General features: G+C 46.8%; 1 pseudogene; it reads right to left on the minus strand.

Annotated features, from left to right (window-relative positions):
• Positions 1–4,411: 4,411 nt before the first annotated feature.
• LOC112810839 (U4 spliceosomal RNA) lies at positions 4,412–4,479 on the minus strand (annotated as a pseudogene).
• Between the last annotated feature and the right edge of the window lie 2,130 nt (positions 4,480–6,609).

The raw sequence follows: 6,609 nt of genomic DNA on the forward strand, positions 1-6,609 counted from the left end.
CCAGATGGTCCATCGTGTCTCGAACCTGGGAGTTCTGACTCCTGTTTCCCCTGCCCCTCCTCCTTTATTGCTGCTATTCCTCTAGTTGAGGGGATTTAGGAGGGATTCACTGAAACATCGGTCCCCTGAAACTTCTAGACTGAACCTTGGCATATTTTAGGGCTGTGCTCTAAAACCCTATTTCTCAGCAGCTCTGGGGTCTTCTCTCTGTTGCCAGGGAACTCTGCTGATTAGCTTTCGACACAACTACATTTTTAATAGAATATTTTGATAATGCTTTTGAAATAGAAAAAAATAGAAGAATAAACAGAAAGAATAACAGAAGAAATAAACAAATATAGGCTATGGGTTAGGTTGCTCTAGTTAAGGTGGCTCTAGTTTAACTTTTTATTTTTTGAGCTTCCTGGCAGCCAGAGCAAAAGAAGCCTGGATGATGACAAGAAGCATGGCCCTCTTCTGGGGCCCATTGACCACGATGGTATTATTCTGTGTGGTTGTCTCTGCCCGGGGCACTCGTAAGACTTAGCTGGGGATGATGATTTGCCTCCTAGGAGTCTCTCTGTTGAGGCCTGGGAGCCGAAGGGTGTGGGGAGCTGTGTGGTGGGCAGGGGGGACTCCACCTGTGTGTGTGGGGGGGGAGGTGGGGGCTGACACAGGCATGGCAGAGTGCTCCAGAAGAGGCTGTCCTGATGGTCGTCACAGTCATTCCTTCTGGTCATGGTGTCCCAACCCAGGTGTCCTGAGCTAGGGAGATGATCACAATCACCTGGGGATACTTTATTTCTAAAACATACACTTGTGTTAACCCCACTCCAGGGATCCTGATTGTGACCCCGGAGTCATAAAGTTTAGAGGGTCAAGTTTCCAGAACCACGTGTTTATATACACCTGTTACCTCCTTCCAGGTAGCAGAGCAGATGAGGAAGCTCCACTGACAGAGTCCAGGGACTTGTGTGAACTCTCGGGTTGGAAGGGAGGGAGGCAGAAGATAAGCCTGATCCTCTCCTTTCCCAAGCCATCATTCCTTCACCTGCCTCTGCCTAGTGAAGGGGGTACAGCCCCACCGGTGAGCAGGTGGAAGAGAAGAGGGTTGCTGGGCAGGTGGAGTGGTAGTTGGGAGAGGAACGCTCAATGTTCCCTGCCCCTTGGAGACAGATGTTTCTTTTGAAAGTTTGGGTTCTCATTTATAAAGGGTTTCCTTCACAGCAGTCTGAGGTTCAGGCTGCTGCTATGAGTGGCTCGAGGTTGTTAAATGCTCCGCGGGAGCCAGGCAATGTTCTATCTAAGTCTTAGCTCCCAGAATCATCGCAACAGCCTATGAGGTACATGTTATTGTGATACCCACTTTATGGAATAGGAAACTGAAGCAGAAAAGTTGAACTTAGTTGATCAGGACCAAGTAGCTGGGGGCTGGGGAGACGATATAATCGGGACCCGAACCCAGGCTCTTGAGGCCACACTTTGAGCACTCCCCTGCTCAGACCCAAGTTGGAGGGAGGGGTTGGCCACAAGGGGAGGCTCATATGTTTTCCTACTTTTATTTTCTACCTTGACTACAGATGATTGCAATGTTTATGCTGCCCCAGGTCAAACAGTTCCAGCATGCATGTTTGTATCGTTTTTGTAGCTGGTTTCATGTATTTTCAAGTTTCAGTTCCTATTATGTTTCTGAATGGTACAAATGATTTTTTTCTTTTGGTGGCCTTGGGCTGTGATATTGTAACCTAGGGCAGTCTAATATAGTAAAGTGAGACGCCTCCTTCCATCCATTTGCCCTCCCTGTTCTACTCTCCATTATGCTGGGGACGGCCATTCATACTTCAGTATGAATTAGAATACAATAGGGCTAGGTCTGCTCTTGGTAAATGTCTAGTGCCTGTGAAGGCAGCGCAGAGGGTGCGGTGGGGAACATGGGAACCATAGAGATCGTGGGTGCTCTTTCCTAGTCTGAGGATTCTCCTGCTTGCCCACTAACAGAGGCCTCTCCAAATGCCCCATCTGGAGGCAATGCCTACTCCTGACATGAACACAGAGGCACAGACTTGCCAACTCTCTAGCCAAGACCCAGGCTCGGATATGCTTTTCTCCAGCAAGTAGGAGAAAGAGACCATGGTTGCTCTTTCCTGGGTGGAGGTGGGGTAGGAGCTTTGCTCAAGAAAAAGAAAATGAAGCATCACCCTTTCAACAGAAGACAGCATGATTTCCTTGGTTGTTGGAGCAAATGCTGATTTCCTTATAAAGGTCTGGTTGTGCAATGAGGGGAGGCCCAGGAAGGGCGAACTGTATTTTTATTTTTATGTTCATTTTGTTCGGGAATGGAAAGCAAACCAGGCCGGGGACTGGAGCCTTGTCCCTCGTCTCGTGCGTGAGAAGGACACACATGCATCATGGAAGAAGGCGTGTGAGCAGGTCATCTGTCTTGGGGGGACTGATTGTCCACGTGGACAGGAAAAGGTCAGGAACCTGTGGGTATTAATTAATCCAGCCGGCCACACGGCCTTCCATGTTTATTAGGGAAGGCCATGGCATTTGGCTGGAATGATGGGTTTTAAAGATTGGTGTTTTATTAAGAGGACAACAACTGCTTACTGTTTTGTGAGAATTAAGCGTTCCTTTGTAAGGCTGTTGGGAGCAGGTGTGGTGGGTAACACAGGTGGATAATCCTTTCGTCACTTGCTTGTCTTCTTCCCTTCAAAACAGGTTCTGCTGTCCCCAAAGAGATGAGCTCCTGCTCCTTACTTGCATGGCCGGGGGCCCCTGGGTTGCTCTCTTAGCTAAGGGCAGCACAACCTCTCCTGCTAAGAGCATGTACGGACCAGCTATTACGTGTGATCAGTAGCGGGGAGGGGGGGGTTTCCTGATAGACCCCAGGCCCTCGTGAAGAAAGTATTGTCATTGTCCAGATGTGGCTCAGGGCTCAGGGCACCCACAGGCACTCAGCACTGGACCCCCTCCAGTGAGGGCCACCCCTCCCCGTGAGCGCTCAGATGCCCACGGCACAGATGACCAGGAGCCTCCTCTTGGCCCCTGAGCTACATCCTCATGCTGACCTCTCCATCACAGCTCTGCGTTCTGGGGACTAGTTAACCGCATTCTCTCTGCCTTACCCGCTCGGACATAGACCCCCGCTGCTCCCTGAACGGACACCTATAAATATTTGCGTGTCTCTTGAAGGCTTGGCCTGAGAAGGATTTGGATTTCAGGAACACAGATGATGTCATATCCTGAGTTGTGTATCCGATTTGTAAAAGCTCTCAGCTGCTGCCGCAGCCCCAGGTGTTTCCAGCCTTGTCCCACAAGTCCTTGGAGCTTCCGTGGTCTCCCCAGAACCGGGAGCCTGGAGGGGGTACACGTGCTCCAGGGGCCAACCCAAGGTGATGGAGAGCGACGTTGAGAAAAACATCCTTTATTTAAATAGCTGTGTAGGTAACTTGGTTGTTATCTTTCCAAACTTGGTCTCTCCGTGGCAAGTAATGTTCATTTTACTTTGATGGTGGTCATTTAAATTTCCCTTTTAAAAAAGTGAGTCATTTCGGGGCGCCTGGGTGGCTCAGTCGTTAGGCGTCTGCCTTCGGCTCAGGTCATGATCCCGGGGTCCTGGGATCGAGCCCCGCATCGGGCTCCCTGCTCGGCGGGAAGCCTGCTTCTCCCTCTCCCACTCCCCCTGCTTGTGTTCCCTCTGTCGCTGTGTCTCTCTCTGTCAAATAAATAAATAAAATCTTAAAAAAAAAAGAAAGTGAGTCATTTTAACGGACAAATATTAATGGGATGGGGGGGGACAACGCTGGAGAATGTGATATACAGGGGCCCCTTTCAGGTGCCCTTGTGGTAGAGCTGGCCACTTGGGGTCCTGCGTCTGCATCCTGCAGCTCTGGGAGGTCACTCGGGGTTTGTGAACCCCTATTTCCTCATCGGAGGGGGGTGGTTGAGTTGGCCTCTTATGCCACTGGAAGGATGAGATACAGGGATGCATAATAAGAAGTACCACTAGATGGTTGTTATTTACATTAGTATTTATTAAAAGCCAACTAACACGGGGTGCACTCCCACTCCACACCAGCCCCTTGCCAGGCACTAAGCAGAGGCTATGCCCAGGATCATCCCCCAGCCGGTGGGAGACCAGCATTAGCCACGTTTTAAAGACAAGGCCTTCAAAGATAAAGGATTAGGGATTCTCACCCTCCCCCTACCAAGAGAGCAGGGAACCAACAATGGAAAGACAAATATTCTCTAAATATTTCTATCGAATTAATTAAATTTGCATTTCCAAATGCTAGCTTAGCCCCGAATTTAGCTGTCTCCTGTTCTTATGGAGCTTATAGACAGAATAAAAATATCTGTCCAGCAAAGTATCTTACGCCCACGCCCTGCTTTCTAGCATTCTAGCAGCAGAGCAGTTGAGGAACACGGCCTTTTAATTAGCAATAATCGCGCCTCGGATAAACCTCATTGGCTACGATACTGCCACTGCGCGAAGCTGAGGAACACGGCCTTTACAAGAAAACGTTAGACGAAAAGAGACCAGCATAAATGCTGCTGATGGTTTTCTCCAGGCTATAGGACTACTCTAAGCCCTTTTCCTTTTTCTTTTTGCTCTTTCCTCTTTGTGAAGACTCTCTCCTGTATTATCCCAAAGGCCTACACTCCTCATGTTAAAATCAGCAAACACGGATGGAAATTGCAGCATAGATCGCAAGCTATACATTTGCCGAGACTCTCTCGGGGATCTGCGAGGCCAAAATTATCTTCCTAATAATACGAAGATATTATTTGCCTTTTCATTTTGCGCCCATGGTCAGTAAAAGTGCTGGAGCCTTAGTGTGAGTTGAGGGAGCAGCCCCCCCCCCCGCCCCCCCCACTGCACGGTGTTCCTCGCTGCCGCGCGTGTCCAGAGAGAGCCAAAGCCACTTCCCCTGAAGACAGCACCTCGTGCGGTGTGTGCACGTAGCGTGATGTTCAGCCCTCACGAGGAAGGGAATTCTGACAAATGCTACGACCTGGAAGAACCCTGAAGACATGACGGTGAGTGAAATAAGTCAGTCACAAAAAGACAAACCCTGGATGGTCCCAATCATATAAAGCGCTCAGAATAGTCAAATTAGTCGATAGGAGGTAGGATGGTGGTTGCCAGGGCACCAGGGGAGGAGGGGAGATGGGGAGATCGTGTTTAACTGGTACAGAGTTCCCCTCCTGCAAGTTGAAGAGAGTTCTGGAGACGGATGGTGGGGACGGTTGCGCCAGAGGGCGGATGTACTTAATGCTACCGAGCTGCACACATAAAAATGGGGAAGATGGTAAATTTGATGTTATGTGTATTCTGCCACAATGAAAAATAAATGTATATATACATGCATAAATGTTAATGTTTATGCATTATTAAATGTAATATAAAAAGATTCTGAATTTGGAAAGATAAAGAATATACTTGTCGAAGCCCTGAAAGTTATTAATTTTATTAAACTCAGCCTTCGCGCGCAGATCGTGTGCTTAATCTTGCCCCACACTGAAGCCTCGAAGGAAAAGCACCTGTTTCGTCTTGTGACTTGTGAGCTGGACTAGCTGTTTTTTTCACGGAGCACCATTTTTACTTGAAAGAACAACCGATAGACAAACTATGGTTATTCAAACTTGACTATTTGGCAGACATTTTCTGGAAAAGGAACAAATGAATCCTGTCACTTCCAGGAAAATAACTGACAGTATTTGTTGCCAGTGATAAAAATTCAAGCTTTCAAGAATTTTGAAAAACTTGTAATCAGCCACCGTGAGCTTGACAGCTTTCCAATACTTAAAGAGATACTTAATGAATGTGACTTTTAAAAAATATTGTCTAATAAATTGGCGTCAACGTTGGAATATTGGCGTATTGCGTTGAACCGATACTTTTTAAGTGACCGATGCTTGTTGTTGCAAAATCATGCAAGGGTAAACAGTTCAGTCAAATAAGAGAACTCAGTGGGTCTGAATGTAACACAATGCAAAACGTTCACATATTTTCAGATTCCACATTGCAACTAACCTTTAAGAAACTACCAGTTACTGCGTTTTGGTGTAGTATCAAAGAAGATTATCCACAATTATCTGAAAGGGCTGTGAACACACACCTCCCTTTTCCAACCACAGAGCTGTGTGAGATCAGATTTTCTCCGTAGATTTGAACAAAAACAACATATTGCAACAGACTGCTTGTGGAAGCAGACATGGGAATCCAGCTGTCTTTTATTAAGCCAATCACAAAAGATGCTTGCAAAAATGTACAATGACGCCACTCTTGTCACTAATTTTTTGAACATATTGTTATTTTTCTCATGAAAACATTCTAGATATGTTTGTATAAAATAGGCTCACTGTTCTTTTTAAAATAGATTATTAAGTGACTCTATGAAAATTTTCTTAGTTTTGGTTTCTAATGGTCCACCTAAACAAAAGCACTTTAGGGTCTTCAATAAACTTCAGAATATTTACGTTCTTAAGAGTCCTGGGACCAACATGTGTGAGACTCACTGGTCTAAGACACCCATTCTCAACCCTGCCTGTGTGTACAAATCACCAGGAACTTGATGATAATTCCCACATTCATTTCCACCCCAAGTTGATTACACTGGAATC

This window comes from Callorhinus ursinus, unplaced genomic scaffold, assembly GCF_003265705.2.
Source record: "Callorhinus ursinus isolate GAN/ISIS: 27379988/994484 unplaced genomic scaffold, GSC_fseal_2.0 scaffold61, whole genome shotgun sequence".
NCBI lineage: Eukaryota > Metazoa > Chordata > Mammalia > Carnivora > Otariidae > Callorhinus > Callorhinus ursinus.